Genomic DNA, 18,819 nt, shown 5'->3' on the forward strand with positions numbered 1-18,819 from the left:
ACCCAGGAAGAGCTTCCAGCACATTCCAGGGCCTGAAGGGGCTCCAGGAGAGCTGCAGAGGGACTGGGGACAAGGCCTGGAGGGACAGGACACAGGGAATGGCTTCAGATTGGGAAAGGGGAGATTGGGGTGGGATTTTGGGAATTAGGAATTCCTGGCTGGGCTGGAATTGCCAGAGCAGCTGTGGCTGCCCCTGGATCCCTATCAGTGCCCAAGGCCAGGCTGGACATTGGGGCTGGGAGCACCTGGGACAGTGGGAGGTGTCCCTGCCATGGCAGGGGTGGCACTGGAGGGGCTTTAAAGTCTCTCCCCACCCAAAAAAATTCTGTAATTCCACCATGGGTGGAACTTCCAGTTCTAAAGTTTTGTGGAATCCCCTCAGAATCTTCTGTCGACACTCCCCCCCCCTCCCCACCCCGTGATCAGTAGAAATTCCATCCTATAGATACTCCGTTTTCAATCCGTATTTTTTTTTAATCTCAATCGGACCCTAATCTCTTTTTTTTCTTTTAATAGCACAGGTGTGAAATCGCAGGAACAAATCCCAACGAGCTACAAGCAGTCCAAGGATGAAGCGCTTTTTATGAAGCTGCTTTTTTATGACTTCCAGCACCTCCGAGAATGTGAATGAAAAATGAAACCTTGGCAGCTCCTTTACTCCTCAAAGCTGCTACAGACAGGCTGAAACTGCGAGGATTCCCTTTATTATTTTTAAATTTTTAAAATTATTTTAATTTTTTTTTAATTTTTCTTTTTTGGCTCACTGTGAGAGCTTTCAGGCTCTCTGACTCCAAACTGGAGATCCCAAGGTTTTCATTTCTTACCTGGGGGCTGGAATTGGAGATTGATTGGAGCTTGGGACATGAAAATCTGGAAACTGAAGCAACAAGAGCCAGAAATTTTTGCTTATCTAGAGGGTTTTGCCTGCAGAGAGAAACCCTGTAGTCTCTTGGTGGAATCATACAAAAATCTGGGGATTTGCAGCCTCCTGTGTGACATTTCAAGATATTTTAGTTTGGATGTGTGATAATTGATAAAAGATTTGTGTTAATCATAAAAGCATTGGAGTTTGTATGAATCAGAATACTAAGGTCTGAAATGAAGCATGGACATTAGATAGAGAAAAATATATATGATTAAATCATTCTGTTTAAATCCCCTGTTACAAATATTGTGTTTTGTAGTAAATTGTATTTGATACCAGTTTGTAAAACGAGGTTTTCCCACGGCCTGAAAGATATTGCAAAATCAGATTTCCTGCCTTTGTATAATCAATTGCAGCCTGAAAGATTTTGCAACACCAGATTTCCTGCCTTGGTGTAATCAATTACAACTTATCTGTTAAGACCAGACCCCTCCCCAGGTCTAGTGTCCCTTATTTACCAAGACCAGATGACAAACTGTCTGGAGACTACAAGGACAAGCATCCTATAAAAAGGAGCTGCAAACCAAGGTTCCACGGAGCGTGGAGTGGGCGCTGACCCCTCACCTTCCCCAGCGCTGCGTGCTCTGTCTAGATCAAATAAAACAATCTCCATTTTGCTAAATATCCAGACTTTGTTCCTCATTTATAACACATGTTCTGACAGAAAATAATTCTTTGGGGGTTCAGTGGGACCCTGGAAACCCAAAGGTTTTGCTGAGCTCTTGCTCTGTATTTAACCAAAGTTCAGTTTGCTCACACTTGACAAAATAATTTGGTGTTTCCTCACCTCTCTCTGGGTAGAAACCTTCCAAGTGACTCCCTTGAACTTCCATCAAGTCTTTTAAAGTGGTGCACTTTTAATTAAAAAGCAAAATTAACTTAAAATTTTAATTAAGTAAAGGATGAATAAATAATAATTGTAGTGAATTTAAAATTTAAATTAAAATGTAATTTAATTAGCAGCAAGCAAAGCTGATTTCTGGGCTTTCCTGGTGCTTTTTTTAACATTTCCAGGTTTTCCTGCTTCCATCTCCTCAGCTCTGCACAGGTCAGGATGATGTAATTTTGTTGTTGTTGTTGTTGTTTTTTGTTCCCTTCACTACTCAGCTCTTGCTACTTTTGGCCTTTTAATTTTCCTTTCTTTGAGCTTCAGAGGGAGATTTCTGGGGAGAAATTGAGGTGGCTTTGCTGCCACAAAAGTGCATCACCTTGACTCTAATTTTTTTTAAGTGCTCCAGTGTGAAAATAACCCCAAAATGTCAGCTCAGGAAGCTTTTGGGGTTTTGTTTTTTTTTTGTGGGGGGGTATTTTGGCCATCTCTTCCCATCCTGTCCCCTATTCCTTGGGATAAGACCCTGACTACCACCTGGCTCCGTCCTCCTGTCAGGAACTTGTGGAGAGAGATTTAATAACAAAATTCACTCCCATTAAAATTAAAATTTAATTAATTCATAACTCCATTCACATCAATTCTGTGGCATCCAAATAAATGACAAAATAATGTTAGGAAATAGCAAAACATAATGAATACTATATATATATAGAAGTAATTTAAGAATCAGTTCACCTTCACTGGTATAAATCTGTGGCACTCCAAACTTTGGGATAATCCCTGGCAGCAGTTTGAGTTCCTGACTCCTGGAATTAAGGAAAAAGAATTGTTGCCTCTTGGGATGTTTGGGTGAAGGATCAGGAATCCTTCATCTGTGCCCAAGAATCACAATTTGAGGGATCAGTCAGAAATTGGGAGCAGGGAATTTAGAATCCTAGATTTTCTTTTAGTAGTTTGTCACCTTTCCCAGCCTTGATTCCACAAAGATTCAATTTTTGGTCTTTCCTTTGGGTATAAACCCAGTGATTAGGGACGCCAGGAAGAACTGCTTGGTCCTGTGTGAAAAATTATCTTTTATTTATCAATGGGAAATAATTTGTAAGCCTGTTAAAAATGTGATAAAACACCAGGAAATTTGACTTCGTGACATAGAGAGGTTGTGGAAATTCCATCCCTGGATGGAATGACCTGGATTTTCTTTTTTCTCTGTCTGTGGTTTTAGGAGCTGAGGGAAGATGAATCCTGATGATTCATGAGTTTGGAGCACCTTGAAGATTCCCAGTGTGGGAGGCTGATTCCAGGTTTTAGTGAGATGTAAAACTCAATAAACAGCTTGGGAAAAATGCAATCAAACATGTAAAAATTATTTTCCTAATACCCCAACAAACTGAGATCCCACACCTGGCTCCTCCCCATTCCCCTGTCTGAATCCCATCCTGCTGCTTTTCCTGGAGAAAGATGAAGAATTCTTGGGGAATTTGGCTGTGCAGACAAAGCTGGACCTGTCCTCTCTTCCAGGCAATTGTTCCCTGGACCTGAATCCCCTTCAGGATAAAAAAAGATATTTGGAAACAATTGGGAAATGACACTCAGGGGGTGAACTTGGGGATTTGTTTGGGGGTTTATTCCCAGAGTTTTTCCCTTGGTCCAAAGTTCCGGGCTCCTTTCTCCTCATCAATACTTAAATTACCCCTAATTTTTATTCCTTTTATTTTTCTCTGCCACCTTGGGTGTTTTTCTTTTGTTTGTTTGTTGTGGGGTTTTTTTGGGTTTTGTTTTTTGGGTTTTTTTTGGGGGGTGGTGAATTCCAAATTTTTCTTGCTGTTCCAACTGCCTGTGTGTGTTGAAACTTGTCAAAAATATTAAAGCCTAAAAACTCCAGGCATATTTTGGGGGAGAATTTGAAATAACTGAAATAACTCTTTTCTTTCTTTGTGGTTTTTTTTTTTTTTAAAGCCCTCTCCCCCTTCGTCCTACTCATTCCTTAAGGTTCTTAAATTTGACATCCCTGTAAATGAGCTGGAAAAACTCCAACCTGAAGTGCTTTTCTCTTTAGAAAACCTCTCTGCATGAGATTTGTCTCTACATGCTTTAGGCAAGCAACTTTCCACAGTTGATTGATGGGAATTTTTTCTATTAAAATTCCCTAAAAGTATGCAAAGAGGAGGAAAAGAGATTTTTATAATTTTTTAACTGGTTGTTTGGCTTTTTTTTTTTCCTTGTCCAGAAAGTGAAGCAGAGCCATCTATATCCAAACATGTTTGGATTAAAATTTTTGCCTTCAGTGCGATCCAAGGGAACCATCCCTAAAATGTTTTTCTCTGGGCATTATGTCTTTTTTTTTTATTATTTTTTCTCCAACTTTTTCTGCTTTTCACTCCCACATTTGGGAACTCAAGCTCTTCCTGAACTCGTGAAACCAAACTTTAGTTTCAGAGTACTGCAGGACATGGAGGGGTTTGGAAAATTTGCCTTCCCTGTCTTTTTGGAAGAAGTTCCACTGTCCAATAAAGACTTTTGGAATCACAGCATTCCAAGAGGAACCTGATGGGCTCCAACAAACTTTTGGGATGTTGCTCCAAGGGCTGGAAAGCTTCTCCCACCCTATCTTTTTCCCATGGTTCTTACCCATCTCTTCCTGCCTTGCTTTGTCACACTTTTCCTTGACTCCAGGAATTTGCTCAGGAAATGGACATGGCATCAAAATCCTGATTTATTGCTCCACTCTCATCCCCTCCTGTTGTGGGGTCATTCCATGGGATTTGGGCTCCCAGATCAGTGGATGGACAGTTTATTCCACGATTAGCACCATTCCTGGCCTGAGGATGTCCCAAAAAATTCCCAAATAATGCCCAAACCCAATGTAGAGCAAGGAGTGGGCAGTGAGGACACAAATCCTTTTTGGGTAGAAAGATTATTTTTTAGTTATAAATCAATGCTATTTTATATTTTTAACAGAATCCTTGAGGCTGGAAAAGCCTTCCAGAGTTCCAGTCCAAGCTGTGCCCAATCCCCACCTTGTCCCCAGCCCTGAGTTCTGAGTGCCACCTCCAGGAATTCCTTTCCTTTCCTTTCCTTTCCTTTCCTTTCCTTTCCTTTCCTTTCCTTTCCTTTCCTTTCCTTTCCTTTCCTTTCCTTTCCTTTCCTTTCCTTTCCTTTCCTTTCCTTTCCTTTCCTTTCCTTTCCTTTCCTTTCCTTTCCTTTCCTTTCCTTTCCTTTCCTTTCCTTTCCTTTCCTTTCCTTTCCTTTCCTTTCCCTTTCCCTTTCCCTTTCCCTTTCCCTTTCCCTTTCCCTTTCCCTTTCCCTTTCCCTTTCCCTTTCCCTTTCCCTTTCCCTTTCCCTTTCCCTTTCCCTTTCCCTTTCCCTTTCCCTTTCCCTTTCCCTTTCCCTTTCCCTTTCCCTTTCCCTTTCCCTTTCCCTTTCCCTTTCCCTTCCCTTTTTCTAGCCAACCCTCACTCTAAAACACCTCGAATTAATCTAAATTTCCCTTCCTTTAATTGAAAACCACCACCCTTTGTCCTACCACAAATTTGCTCCCCTCCTTTTTATTTTTTGGGTGTTTTTTTGTGTTTTTTGTTGGTTTTTTTGTTTTTTTTTTTTGTTTTTTTTGGTTTTTTTTTGTTGTTGTTGTTGTTTTTTGGGTTTTTTTGTTTGTTTTTTTTGGGTTTTTTTTTGTTTGTTTGTTTGTTTGGGGTTTTTTTTGGTTGTTTTTTTTGTTGTTGTTGTTTTTGTTTTTTCCCACAGGCCCTGGAATCCTCACCTGAAAGAAACCACAAAGGAAGAAAATTCAATTTATTCTCTAGCTGCTCCATTCCATGCCTGGAATCTTTTTCTCTGAATTCCGTTCTATGGGCAGGGTAATCTCGAGGACCATCAGATCTAGACAGGGGTGGCCTCTTGAAGGTGATAAATCCTGGGAATGGAGCTGGGAATGGGCAGTTCCATGTTTAACCCCTCAGCTGCCAGCACAGCCCCTCTCTCCTCTCTTTGCTTCCCAAAAAGAGGAATTTGAGATTTATTTCTGGTTATGGTGAGGGTTTAGGGTGGGACAACCCATGTTTGCCTCAGTCATTTTTTCCCTCTTCAATTGTCCATAAATTATTCCATTTTTACATAAATTACTCCAGTTGTCCATAAATTACTCTAGATTTTCATAAATTGCTCATTTTTTCATAAATTGTTCCAGTTTTCCGTAAATTATTCAATTTTTTCATAAAATCACTGCATTTTTCCATAAATTTATTCACTTTTCCTGAAATTACTCCAGTTTCCATAAATTACTCAATTTTTCCATGTTACTCAGTTTTTTCATAAATTACTGCATTTTTCCATACATTTCTTCAGTTTTCCTTAAATTACTCAATTGTTTTCCATAAATTACTCCAGTTTCCCATAAATCACTCAATTTTTCCATAAATTATTCCATTATTCCATAGATTTCTCAATTTTTACATAAATTCCTCCCCTTATCCATAAGTTACATTTTCCCCCTTGGTTCCCAGGATTTCCCTGCAGCTCAGCCTCAAGGGAATCCTATTTTCATGGGGATTTTCCAGGTTTTTCCAGCCTCCACAGGCACTCCAGAGCATTCCATGTCTTTTCCAGGTCTTTTCCAGGTGCTTTGATGTCATTTTGGATCTTGCCCCTGGGATTCCTCAGCAATTCTCCCAAATTTTAAAAACCCAAATCATGGAATCATGGAATGATTTTGGTTGGAAAAGACCTCCAGGATCATCAAGTCCAACCCTGAATATCCTAAACCACATTGTCAAGTGTCACATCCCGTTGTTTTTTGGACACTTCCAGGGATGGAGACTCCACCATTCCCCTGGAAAACCGGTCCCAATTCCTGGCCACTCTATCAGTGATGGAATTTTTCCTAAAATCCAACCTTGAACCTCCTCTGGCACAACTTGTGATGTTTTCCCCTCATCCCATCACAAAATTCCTGGGAAAACAGACCCAACCCAAAACCTCCTTCCAGGCAATTTTGGGATTTTCCTTGCGCAAGAATTGAACAGCAACAAAAAAACCAAGGGCTGAGGCTGGAAACCAAAGACAGGAGATAAAAAATGGGATAAAAACCTGTGGAAATCATCACTCCAAGACTTGAAGAACTTTAAAAAAAAAAAATCCAATACTTGAAAAATTTCAAGATTCCCAGAAATTCCTGCAAGGTGGTGAATGGAAAGACTTTCCAAGGTGCATCCAGGAGCTCTGGATCCCTGAATTATGGAAGGATGGAGCTGCCTCCAGGTGCTTTTCCTGCTCTCCCACTCCCGTTATCCCTGGAGGGAACAAACCCCGACCTCCGACTGCAGTTCCCGTGACTTTCCCTCATCCCTGGCTCCCAACATCTGCTGCTTTTGCAGGAATATTTCCCTGACACCAGCTGCAGCTCCCTGGCAGCACGAGAGGCAGCAGGGTTGGCTCCCAGCTCCTTGATTTTTCCCAGAATCTGCAGGATTTTCAGTGCTCGGCTCCTTTTCCATTCCCCGGTGAGGCTTCAGAGGATGAAATGTCTCAAAAACTCTGAATTTTGGATGCTCCCCTTTCCTTTTGTCTCCCAGGGAGCAGGTGAGTGAAAAATGGGAGAAATCTCTGGAAAAAAAAATGGGGAGAAAACTCTGGTGTAGTCCTTGCCCTCCGAAGTGAGGATGTAAGATAAGGTTGGGATAGGAATTGTGGGGGGAAAAAAAAGAAAAACTACTGCAAAGGAGGGAAAATGAGATTTGTTTTTTATCTTGTTACTGGGGTTTTTATACTGTGACCTTGGAGCAAAGAATATCTGGAAAGGGATCAAAAAAAAATAAAATGAAAAAGAATATCTGTGAGGTTCCTTAAATATTCCTTGGGACACTTGGATTCAGGAGGATGATGCCAATTTAGGGATAATTTGCCTCCCTCCTTGTGTTAAATCAAATCCTGCAGTTTAATATTTAGAAGGAAGATAAAATCTGAAGTGGAGGCTTAAAATCTCATCTGTAGGAGTGGCTCTGGTTATTTTTAGGGATCACTGGCTGGTTTTTCTATTGGATAAATCAGAATTCCAGGCTGGCAGCAGCTGGGGTGGGTGACTGGCACTGTGAGGGCACAGTTTTGTGTCCCCCACTTTTATCCTTCTCCACTTATTTTTCTTCCAAAGAAACAGGCTTAGCCTGATGTTCCATGGCAGGAATGGGATTCTATCCCTCTGCTTTCCATCTAATTCTCTGTGGAACAGCCACAAATTTCATCCCATGGAAAAACAAAATCAAAACCCCAGAAGGGGCTGGTGACAGAGGCCACCCTTCCTCTGTTCAGGAAATGCAGGCAAGAAAGCAAAAAAAAAATTTCTTTTATTCCCATTATTCTTTTCCCTCTCCATTTCTTTTAATCCTGGCAAGATTCATATTATTTAATATTATTTAGTATTATTGCTATCCTAACAATATTAATATTGGCAATACCCTGAAATAATAATAATAATCATCATTGTTATTATAATTATAATCGGGTGGTATTACTATTATTATTATTATTATTATTATTATTATTATTATTATTATTATTATTATTATTACTATTATTATTATTATTACCCTGACAATAATAATACAATTTCTTTAAGGACAGAGTGGAGGTGGCACTGGGGATTGGGCACAGCTTGGACTCGCTGATCTTGGAGAGCTTTTCCAACCTAAATAATCCTGGAATTGTGTGGAATGTGATCCTCAAGATCCCTCCAGAGCTCTGGGAAAACACGGAAGGGGAAGGCGAGATTTTTGATCTTCATGATTAGCAAAGTGGGACCTGAGCAGGTGAACCTTCTGGAAGTTCCTTAGATGCTTCCAACAGGAAATTCCATGCTTGGAATGGGGATTCTCCAGCTGTGGGCTTGGGGTGAGTGGGATCCATGGCTCAGATCTGAGGGCTTCCTTCTGCATCCCACATCCCTTCCCAGCCTTTTCCAGGATCCCTGTGGGGACAGAGGGGTGGCTGACACCTCCCAGAACTTCTATCCAAATATCCTGGAATGAGAGGAGGCTCTGAGGTCTGGGAACAATCAGGCTGGGGATAAACTCCATGCCAAAAAAGCAGGACAGGTGAAATCACTGCTGGATTATGACCAAAATTGGGACCAAAAGTTCCCAAGGCGTGGAATTGCAAATCTTATCCCTTCCTGGAGGTCATGGGCAAAGCAGCCTGGGAAAAAAAATTTGGGAAGAGGTGGGAAAATGGTCTGAATTCCTCAGTTTCAGCAGAGGGAACCTTTGAACTTGGAAATGGTTCTGCATCAGCAGCTCGTCTGCTGGGCTGCAGAGGGATTTTTTTGAGATGTTTGTTTTTAGGAGCTGGAGTCCCATTGATTTTGGGATAGGAATATTTACAGATGATGGATTTCCCCATGCTGGACTCCAAAAGTGGGAATGGATCCCACTAAAAGCTTCAGCTGTTTCAACTCTCCTGATTTTCTCTTCAGCTAAATTATGGATTTTTAACAACAGAATTTTCCCCAGGTTTGTCCTCCTCCCCAATTTGGAGTGAGCCAGCCTGTGGAGCTCCTGACCTGTGGGAATGGGATGAATCCAGACTCAAAACTCTCATGAATTTCCCTCTTTTCCTGCCATTTTACTCCCCACAGGGAGGACACCACTGGGAATGTGCTCCAGGACTGAGGCCAGGACATTCTGGTTCAAAAGCCTCGAGAGAAGAGGCAGTGATTGGGTTGGGAAAATTGAAAAATTGGGAAATTGGGATCTCAGGCTGCTCCTGTCCTCAGTGACCAAACTGAGGTGGCTTTTTTGTCCCTGGCAAAATTTTTGTCACCATGGAATTGCCACCCAGCTCTGCACCAGTGGAGCTCTGGGACTGGCAGCAACACATCCCAACCTGGAAATCCCAGACTCCTGGGATCACTGAGGTGGGAAAAACCCTCCAAGGTCATCCAGCCCAAGCTGTGCCCAATCCCCACCCTGTCCCCAGCCCAGAGCACTGAGTGCCACCTCCAGGAATTCCTTGGACACCCCCAGGGGTGGACACTCCAAACCTCCCTGGGCAGCTCCTTCCAATTCCTGTCAACCCTTTCCAAGAGAAAATTCCTGTTCCTGGAGTCACTCCCTCTGGATTCCAAGCTGGGATGTTTTCCTTGGTTCAGGTTCCCAGATTTCCTCTCTATTTCTGGTCTAAATCTACTTTTATTTCCCAGGTTGAAACACTCCCAGTGAAATCCTCCACCTTCCAAATTAAAAATCCCTTTCCCAGTGTGATTTAAAAAGACCTCAGTGCTCCAAAGGAGATCCTTGATGGATTTTAAATTCCCGCTTTTTAAATGAAACTGATGGATGCTCCAAAGAGGATCCTGAAGCCATTTTTCTATTTTTTTCAATGAAATTGATGAAGGGTGGGAATGTTTGGAATTGTTTGCCATGGATCCCATGCAGGGTCACACTTCGATGAGGTGTCACCTATCAGACTTCTGGCTCCTGGAATTCATCCAGCTGTACATTCCCTGGAATCCAGCTGTGCTTGGATTCACTCTGGAAATTAAAAAAGATGAGCAGGGAACCAGGACTGGTCCCATCTCCTCATTCCTTAATTAATTTTCCAAAGATTTGGAGCAATCCCCTTCTCCCAAACCAGGTCACTGCTCCAAGGGGAGCTGCTCTTGTTTCCCTGGACCAATCCTTAGGTACCTCCGGGCATTTTTGGCTGGAAAAGGAACAAGTTTTGGCATGGCCATAAATAAATGAAAGGGTGAAAGGTGTCTGTGGGGAAAACCAGTTAAACCAGTAGGGGAGGAGGAGGCTTCCCATAATCCCATTGACACCCCTGTTGTGGGGTTGGTCATTCCAAACAATGTTTCTTTTCCATGTTTTCCATTAAAAAAAAAAAAAGGAGGGAGAGAGGTTTTTTTATATGGATATAGTGACAGGACACAGGGAGTGGCTTCCACTGACAGAGGGCAGGGCTGGATGGGATCTTGGGAACTGGGAATTCCTGGCTGGGCTGGAATTGCCAGAGCAGCTGTGGCTGTCCCTGGATCCCTGGCAGTGCCCAAGGCCAGGCTGGACATTGGGGCTGGGAGCACCTGGGACAGTGGGAGGTGTCCCTGCCATGGCAGGGGTGGCACTGCAGGGGATTTGGGTCCCTTCCCACCCATTCTGGGATTCTAAACCACCTTTGTTGAGTTTTCCATGGAGCAAAGTGGCAAAGTGGGAGAGCCCAGCAAGGAAGACAACTGGGAACGCAATTTTGGACCAGATCAAAAGCCACTCCAACAATTTGGAGGCCAAATTCCTCAAACAAGAGCCTTTATCTCCAAGTGGGGCTGATAAGAACCATCCCAGGAGCTGGAAAACCTCAAAGCTCCACAGGGCTGAGTGAGACCTCATGGAGCATCTTCGCTCCAGCTCCACTTAGCCTCTCTGACCCATCTCTCGTTCCAAAAAGTCATTTTTGGGTCTGCCCTGCTGCTTTCAGGTCCTCGAGAAGAACAAGGGGACAGAAACGAGGGCTGGGGGCCTTGCTGATGTTTTTCCAGAGGTGGCTTGGGATCAGAAAACACTGATGGGCTTTTCCCAGCTTTTATCTGATGGATGAAGTGTGGCTGCCAGGACTTTTTGCTCAGTATGAAGCCTGAATTCCAGCAGATGGAAACCCTTCCCTCTGCAGATGGGTCGGCATTCCAGGAAGTGGCGACTGCATGTGAATGCTCCTCTTTGTTTGCCTTGCCTTGCTCCTATTGATTGCTCCCAAATATTCCTGATTGCTCCAGGAGCTGAGGAGCCTGGCTTGGAAACCTCCCGAATTTGCTTCAGCATCGTTTATTTTTGTGGTTTCCATCTGGCCTGAGTTTGATGTTCCCCACTCCTGAGTTTTGGTTTGGTTTGGGGTTTTGGTTTTCTTTGTTTGTTTGTTTGGTTGGGTTTTTTTGACAATTAAAGGAATCATTTTGTTCTTCACCCCTGCCCTGGGCCTTTGATGGAGCCTGTTTGGCTCCAGGGTTTGGGAATAAAAGCACAGAATTGTTCAGCTCCAGGTGTTCCCATCACACCTGTCAAGAACCCAGCAGGAAAATTGCACGTGGCCCAAGTTCAGATCCAAGGGGAAAGGTGACCCATCCCAACATTTATGGGCAGGGACAATTCCCACCATCCCAGGCTGCTCCAGACTTTCTTTGGACATTGCCAGGGATCCAGGGGCAGCCACAACTTCTCTGGGAATTCCAGCCCAGCCAGGAATTCCCAATTCCCAAGATCCCATCCAGCCCTGCCCTCTGGCAATGGAAGCCATTCCCTGTATCCTGTCCCTCCATGCCTTGTCCCCAGTCCCTCTGCAGCTCTCCTGGAGCCCCTTCAGGCCCTGGAATGTGCTGGAAGCTCTCCCTGGATCCTTCCCTTCTCCAGGTGAGCACCCCTCAGCTCTCCCAACCTGGCTCCAGAGGGGCTCCAGCCCTGGGAGCAGCTCCATGGGTTCCTCTGGATTTGCTCCACATCCTTCTGCTGTAGGGTGCCCCAGGTGCCGCATCTCCACCCCTTCCCAACCCCTCCAGGGTTAAACCCTGCTGGACCTGGGTTAAAACCAAAACTCCTTGTCCTGCAGTATTTTGGGCACCTCCAAGCAGCAGCTGGAGCCCCTGATCCTGTCAGGAATTGCATTGGAGCTGCACAAACTCCTCCTAATTGCCCCACTCTGGGTTTGGGAGGGCATTCATTTGCTGAATGCAGATTCAATTGCAATTAAGCCCATTCAGCTCCCTAACGAGGCATTCAGGGCTTTTGGAGGTTTAAAGGGTTTAAATAGGCCCAATTGTTAAGCGTGCCTTTATGGAGTGCTCTTCTGAAGCCTGGGATCAGCATCAATCCCTAAAACTGGAGTCACCCCGGAGAGCTCAGAGGCAAAAGTGATCTGGAGGGGAGGAAAAATTGTGGATGTTTATGGACAGGAAGCAGTTAATTCCTGGGGTTTTCTGCTAGAGTGGTGGAACATCAGTTCAAGCGATTTCCCTGCAGGCTCAGGCTGGGAAGAGCAAAATTCCACTCCTCCCAACTTTTAAACCCGTGGATATTTGAACACCTGGAAGCTGATGGATGATTTAAATCTCTTTTAACAGCTGTTTGAGGTTCTCATTTATTAATGGGGCTGTGCTGATCTTTTGGCTTCACCTGGAGCCAGGTGGGTCTGGGATTCTCTGGAATTTTTTCCATCTACAGCCCATGTGTTCCTGTTCACCCTGGAGGCTCCTGATTTTCCCTTTTCCTCTGTCCTTGACCTTTTTGGCCCGTTTAGCTCCTGGCCAGAGAATCTTTAGGGATGGATGGACCCACCAGGGTGAGATCTGCTCTTCATCAGCTCTGGAATTCCCAGGACCCCAGGCACGGAAATCCTCGGTGCAGATCCCCTACTCCAAGCAGGAAAACTGCTCAGTTTTTGGGGTATGGGGTCTCTAATTCCTATTTTTTTTTCCCCTGAGGTGAAATCTCCTCTGTTGTGTGGTGGGAGCTCCAGGGATGGATAGATTGGGGTTTCCTCAGTGGCTGGAAGCTGCCTTGGGATGCAGCTCCAGATTTGGCTGCAGGAGGAAGTTGGAGCTGAGGGGAAAATTCAGATTTATTCACGGGATCCTGTTTGGAGCCGAGGGTCCCAGGAGGATGAGAATTCAGATTTATTCCTGTATCCTGTTTGGAGCTGATCTCCCTCCCCAGGAATTTCCATGGAACATGTCCCACGCATTCCCTGCCCACCTCACCCAGAGCTTTGGGGTCACCCCACTGTCCCCACCCCAAGAAGCCCCAGGTGTGGTGCTTGTGTCCCTTTCGGGGTCATTTTCTAAGTGTTTGAACCTCAAACATTCCTTTCCCTGCCTCAGTTTCTCAGTGCCTCCAAGTCTCCATCCAGGAGACAATTCCTTAGAAATCTCTGCTGTTGGGAGATGAGACAAATCAGGAATTCATTTGTGATGTCCCCACTCGTGCCCCCCAGCGATATCACACTCCCACATTTGAACCATAAATCAGTTTTTCACCCCAAGCCTGGTTTTCCACCCTCTCCATGTGCTGATACCTAGAGTTTTTTATCTCCCCGAGAACAAACTTTTCCTCTTTCCCTGCGCCGGCCCCTTCCCTTACAAACATCTCAGTTATTTTATTATCATTTTATGCCCACGAGGTATAAAAAAAAATTTTTTATTTTTTTTTTTTTTTCCCCCCGTTCTTCCCCCCTTTCCCACATTCCTGCCTAGAGCGTGGGGGGTGGGTGGCATCTCCTGCCCGGTTCTCCCCCCTCCATCCCAGCTGCGGGGAGGAATGGGAGCTGGAAGGGGAGACCCGCCTGGAGCAGCCCCTCCTCCTGCCTCGGAACTCCTTCTTTTCCCGAGCCTGGAGAAGTTTTCTCCTCCTCGGATTCCCGGTGGAAGGACCCTGGGAAGCTCCAGCCCCGGGGTGAGCAACAGGGTCTGTCTATCTCTGTCTGTTTGTCCGTCCGGGGTTTGGCTCCGTTTGGGTTTGGTTTTTTTGTTTGTTTGTTTTGTTTTTGTTTTCTGGTTTTTTTGTTGTTGTTTGTTTGTTTTTGGTTTTTTGTTTTTTTTTTACTCTTCAGTCTCGGGTTGCGGTTAAAGAAATGCGGAGGGGAGGGAGGGAGAGGGGCCGGGGAGGAGGAGGAGGAGGAGGAAGCAGCTGCTCCCAAGGGGGAGGATGAGAAGGAAGAGGAGGGTGAGGAGGCAGCACTTCCCGATGGGGAAGGATGAGGAGGGCGAGGAGGGAGCAGCTTCCTGATGGGGAGGAACAGGAGGCAGCATCTCCTGAGGAAGAGGAGGATGAGGAGGCAGCACCTCCCAGGGGGGAGGGTGAAGAAAATGAAGAGGGTGAGGAGGTAGCAGCTTCTAAAGGGGAGGATGAAGAGGATGAGGAGGCAGCAGCTTCTGAGGAAGAGGAGGATGAAGATGAGGATGAGGAGACAGCAGCTCCAGATGAGAAGGATAAGGAGGATGAGGAGGCAGGAGCTCCGGATGAGGAAAATGAGGAAAAAGAGGAGGATGAGGAGCAGCAGCTTCCAAAGAGGAGGATGAAGAGGATGAGGAGGCAGCAGCTGCCAAAAGGGAGGATGAAGAGGATGAGGAGGCAGCAGCTGCCAAAAGGGAGGATGAAGAGGGTGAGGAAGCAGCAATTCTGGATGAGGAAAATGAGGAGGATGAGGAGCAGCAACTTCCAAAGGGGAGGATAAGGAGAGTGAGGAGGCAGCAGCTCCCTGATGGGGAGGAAGAGGAGGATGAGGAAGCCTCACATAGGGAGATTGAGTAGGAAGAAGAGGATGAGGAGCAGCAGCTCCCAGTGTGGAGGATGAGGAGGCAGCAGCCTCTGGTGGGGAGGATGAGGAGGATGAAGAGGATGAGGAGGCAGAAGCAGCCCCAGCTTCCCCCTGCACTGCACAACTGGAACCCTTGGTGGTGTCCCAGGAGGGCCTGAGGTGTCCCAAGCCTGTCTGGAATAGGAATTTTGGGATGACTCTTCACTTCCCCCGGTGGGATGTGGCTCAGGGGCATCAGGGAGAGGCTGGGAAGGAGATTCCAGAGCGTCATGGAATACCCAGGCTTGGAAGGGACCCACAAGGGTCACTAAAGTCCCACTCCTTGTCCTGCCCAGGACAATCCCAAAATCCCAGCATGTGCCTGAGGGTGTTGCCCAAATGCTCCCTGAGCTCTCTGGACATTACCAGAGTCCCCATGGTTTTGTTTTGGGGTTTTTTGAGGGATTTCTGGGAAGAAGCCAATTCCTGTTGCTCCTTTGATGCATCCAGGGGTTCTGAGCATGGAGTGGGCAGAATCTGATCCCAGAAAACTTCCTACCAGTGGGATAAGGAGATGGATTTTCCCTCTGATATTGTTCCGTGCGAGGTGACTGAAAGAAAGTCCTGGATCAAAGGTGTAACAATGGAGCAAATCCTCTGAGAATGGTTGTAATTCCACCAAAATGGATATTTCAGTGGGATGTGGGAGAAGCAGCAGGAAGAGTTGGTCTGTGGCCATTCCTGGCTGGGGAAATCACAAATTCCAGGGTGGAATTCTCTTTTCCTGCTGCAGGTTAGATCGTGGCAATGGATGCAGGGTTTGGAATCCACATCCAGTTGTGGATTTGCTCTTTTCCCAATCCAGCTTTTCCTGTCCCAGGAGCACCGCTGGCGGAGGGGACTGAAATCTACTCACAATTCCCAGCTTCCCCTGTGGATGCTGGAATGATGTTCCACAACTGGTGGGGTTTTTTTGGTTTTTTTTTGGGGGGGCTGCTCTCCATTGTGAGCCCAATTCCAACAGGAATTCTGCTGCAGTCAGGAATTGCAGGGAAGTGCTTTTCATCCAGGGAGAGGAGGACATCAACCACCAGGAGATGATTCCTGGGATGTCCCAAAAGTCTTTGAGGCTCTTTATGGTTTGGGTGGAATTAGCAGGAATTGCTCTCTGTGTCTGGTCACTGTACCTGGGAGGAAGAACAGGAAAGGGACAGGGAATGTTGGGGCTTCCCAAATTTCCTGCAGCTGCAAGGATCCTCAGGAAGGGCTGGAGGTTGTGTTTGGAGGGTTGGCACAGAGATATGGGGACACATCCTGGCTCTTCTGGGTGTCATTTGGTCCTATTTGGGTGTCACTGGAGTTTTGGGATCACTGGCTGTTCTGGGTGTCATTTGCTCTTTTCTGGATGTCACTGGAGTTTTGGGATCACTGGGTTTTTTGGGTGTCATTTGGTCCTATTTGGGTGTCGCTGGAGTTTTGGGATCACTGGGTTTTTTGGGTGTCATTTGGTCCTTTTTGGGATCACTGGAGTTTTGGGATCATTGGCTGTTCTGGGTGTCATTTGCTCTTTTCTGGATGTCACTGGAGTTTTGGGATTACTGGGTTTTTTGGTCATCATTTTGTCCTTTTTGGGATCACTGGAATTTTGGGATCACTGGGGTTTTTTGAGTGTCATTTGGTCCTTTTTGGGATCACTCAGTTTTCCCAAGCATGGCTTGTCTGGGAATGAGAAAACCCGGGGGAGCAGGGGATGGAAGGATGGATGGATGGAGTGTGACTCTTTGGGATGTGGGATGAGGGAACTGCAGGTGGTGCTGAAGCTGTGGGATGTTCTCACCTCAGGCCCCACCTTCCTGTGGAATTAATAATTAAATTAATGGGGAAAAGCAGAGATTTGGGCTCAGATCCTTGGCTCCAGCTCAGGGATTGGGCATCTTTTCCTGACTGGGCAGGGGGTGCCTCTGGATCATCCTCTCCCATTCCCTACCCATAAATCAAGGAATCACAGAGGGGTTTGTGTTGGAAGGGACTTTAAAGCCCATTCCATTCCTACCTGGCCGTGGGGCACTGGATGGGGTTGGGTCAGGAGATGGGAATCTGGAAATTCCATGCCCAAGCTCTCCTTGCTGGCTCCTTCCATTTCCTTATTCCACCAGAAGTGAATCTGGAGGCAGGGAAAGAGCAGCAGATTCCTGCTGGGAGAATTTCTCCTGCCCCAAACCCAGGAGGCTCCCAGGGGATGCAGAACCTTTGGGATCTTTGTTTCCTTTGTCCCAGCTCCTGCTCCCCTCGGGAGCATTTGGAAATGTGAATAACCTGGAAAAGTTCCAGCTGGAGCAGTGCAGCCCTGGCTGCCAGCCAGGCACTCAATCTCTTCATCCATCATTTTCCAACCCTTCCCCCCTCCCCCCCCGTTTTTTTTTAACCCCCACCTCCTTCAAATTCAACAATTTTCCCACAAATCCCCACCTCTCCTTAGCCATGGATCCTACTTCTCTGGAGATATTCCCTTTTTGAGAATGGCTAATTCCATTCTATCATTTTTTTAAGGGAAAACAGATGAACAAGCATCATCCCCTGGATGCCCCACGTGGCAGCAAGGTGACAAAACTGCAAATATCCCGTTCTTTGTTCCATGAATCTGTCTGATGAGCGGTGATTCCCAACAAAATTCCCGTTTGGACCCACTCTTCCTAAACTTTCACTCCTCTCCTGGGATTTCTGGCAGGAATTGGAGCTCAGGGGTGGGCACCAAACTCCTTTGCTGTTTGCAGTGGCTGCCCAGGCAAGTCCAAGATTTTTTTTTCCCTCAAATTGTGCTTTTTGGAGAGGCAGGAAGGTTCTGCCTGGAGATGATCTTCTCAAGAAACCACTGACTGGAATTTTCTGCTTGGAAAAGCCTCTAAATTTAGTTTTAAAAGGTGTTTTTAATGTGAAAATCTGATCTGTGGGGAGCTACCATGGAGCAGGAAAAAGGAGAGGAGGATCTGGATGTCATTCCCAGGACTCATCAGGTGTTTTCTTTTCCCCTGGATGCTTCCAATCTGAAATCCTCCATCCCAAACTCCTGGAACATTCCTTGTCACAGGAATCTTAGAGGAACTCCTTATTCTCATTAATCCCTGGTGTTAATTGGAATGGAATTCCTGGAAAAAGAGCAAAGCTGGATGAAACCATTGAGTTTTTTTTTCCTTGAATCCATAATTTCCACCTTGAAAGTTGTCCATGCTTCCCTGGGAATAAATGAGGCTCAGAGCAGGAGAAGGGCTTTTAATTGCCCTTTAAAAAAGAATAAAATTCCTTTTGGCAGCACCCCTTCTGCTCCACAGGGGTAATTCCTTGTTTTCCAGAGGGGGAATTCTGCAGCAGTTTGGGGAATCATTAAACCACCACCAGTAACCAAAATTCCAGACTCCTCTGACATGGTAGGGTGGATCCTCGAGGAAGTTCATCCTGGATTTAGGAGCTTGGAAATCAGAGTTGGCTGCAGATGATTCCTGATTTTTCTCCCAGAAGTGGGAAGTTTCTCCTGCTTTTATCCCACCACTAATGCTCCCATTTGGGCTTCATTGCCTCAGTTGGATTTTGGGAAAGGGGCAAAGATGAACTCTCAGCATTAGCAAAGAAATGAAGGAATTCAAAGATTTATGGATTTTAATCCTGATTTTCCAAGCCAAGAGGAGCTGGAGAAAAGCTTTTCCTGGTACTGAGGGTGGGTGGGAGCATCATCCTCAGGTAGCTCCAGCTCCGACCTCTCTCCTTCTGCAGGTGAGGGACTCTCCTCCAGGCTCTGGGC

Source organism: Cinclus cinclus, chromosome 4 (genome assembly GCF_963662255.1).
Source record: "Cinclus cinclus chromosome 4, bCinCin1.1, whole genome shotgun sequence".
In the NCBI taxonomy this organism is placed as follows: Eukaryota; Metazoa; Chordata; class Aves; order Passeriformes; family Cinclidae; genus Cinclus; species Cinclus cinclus.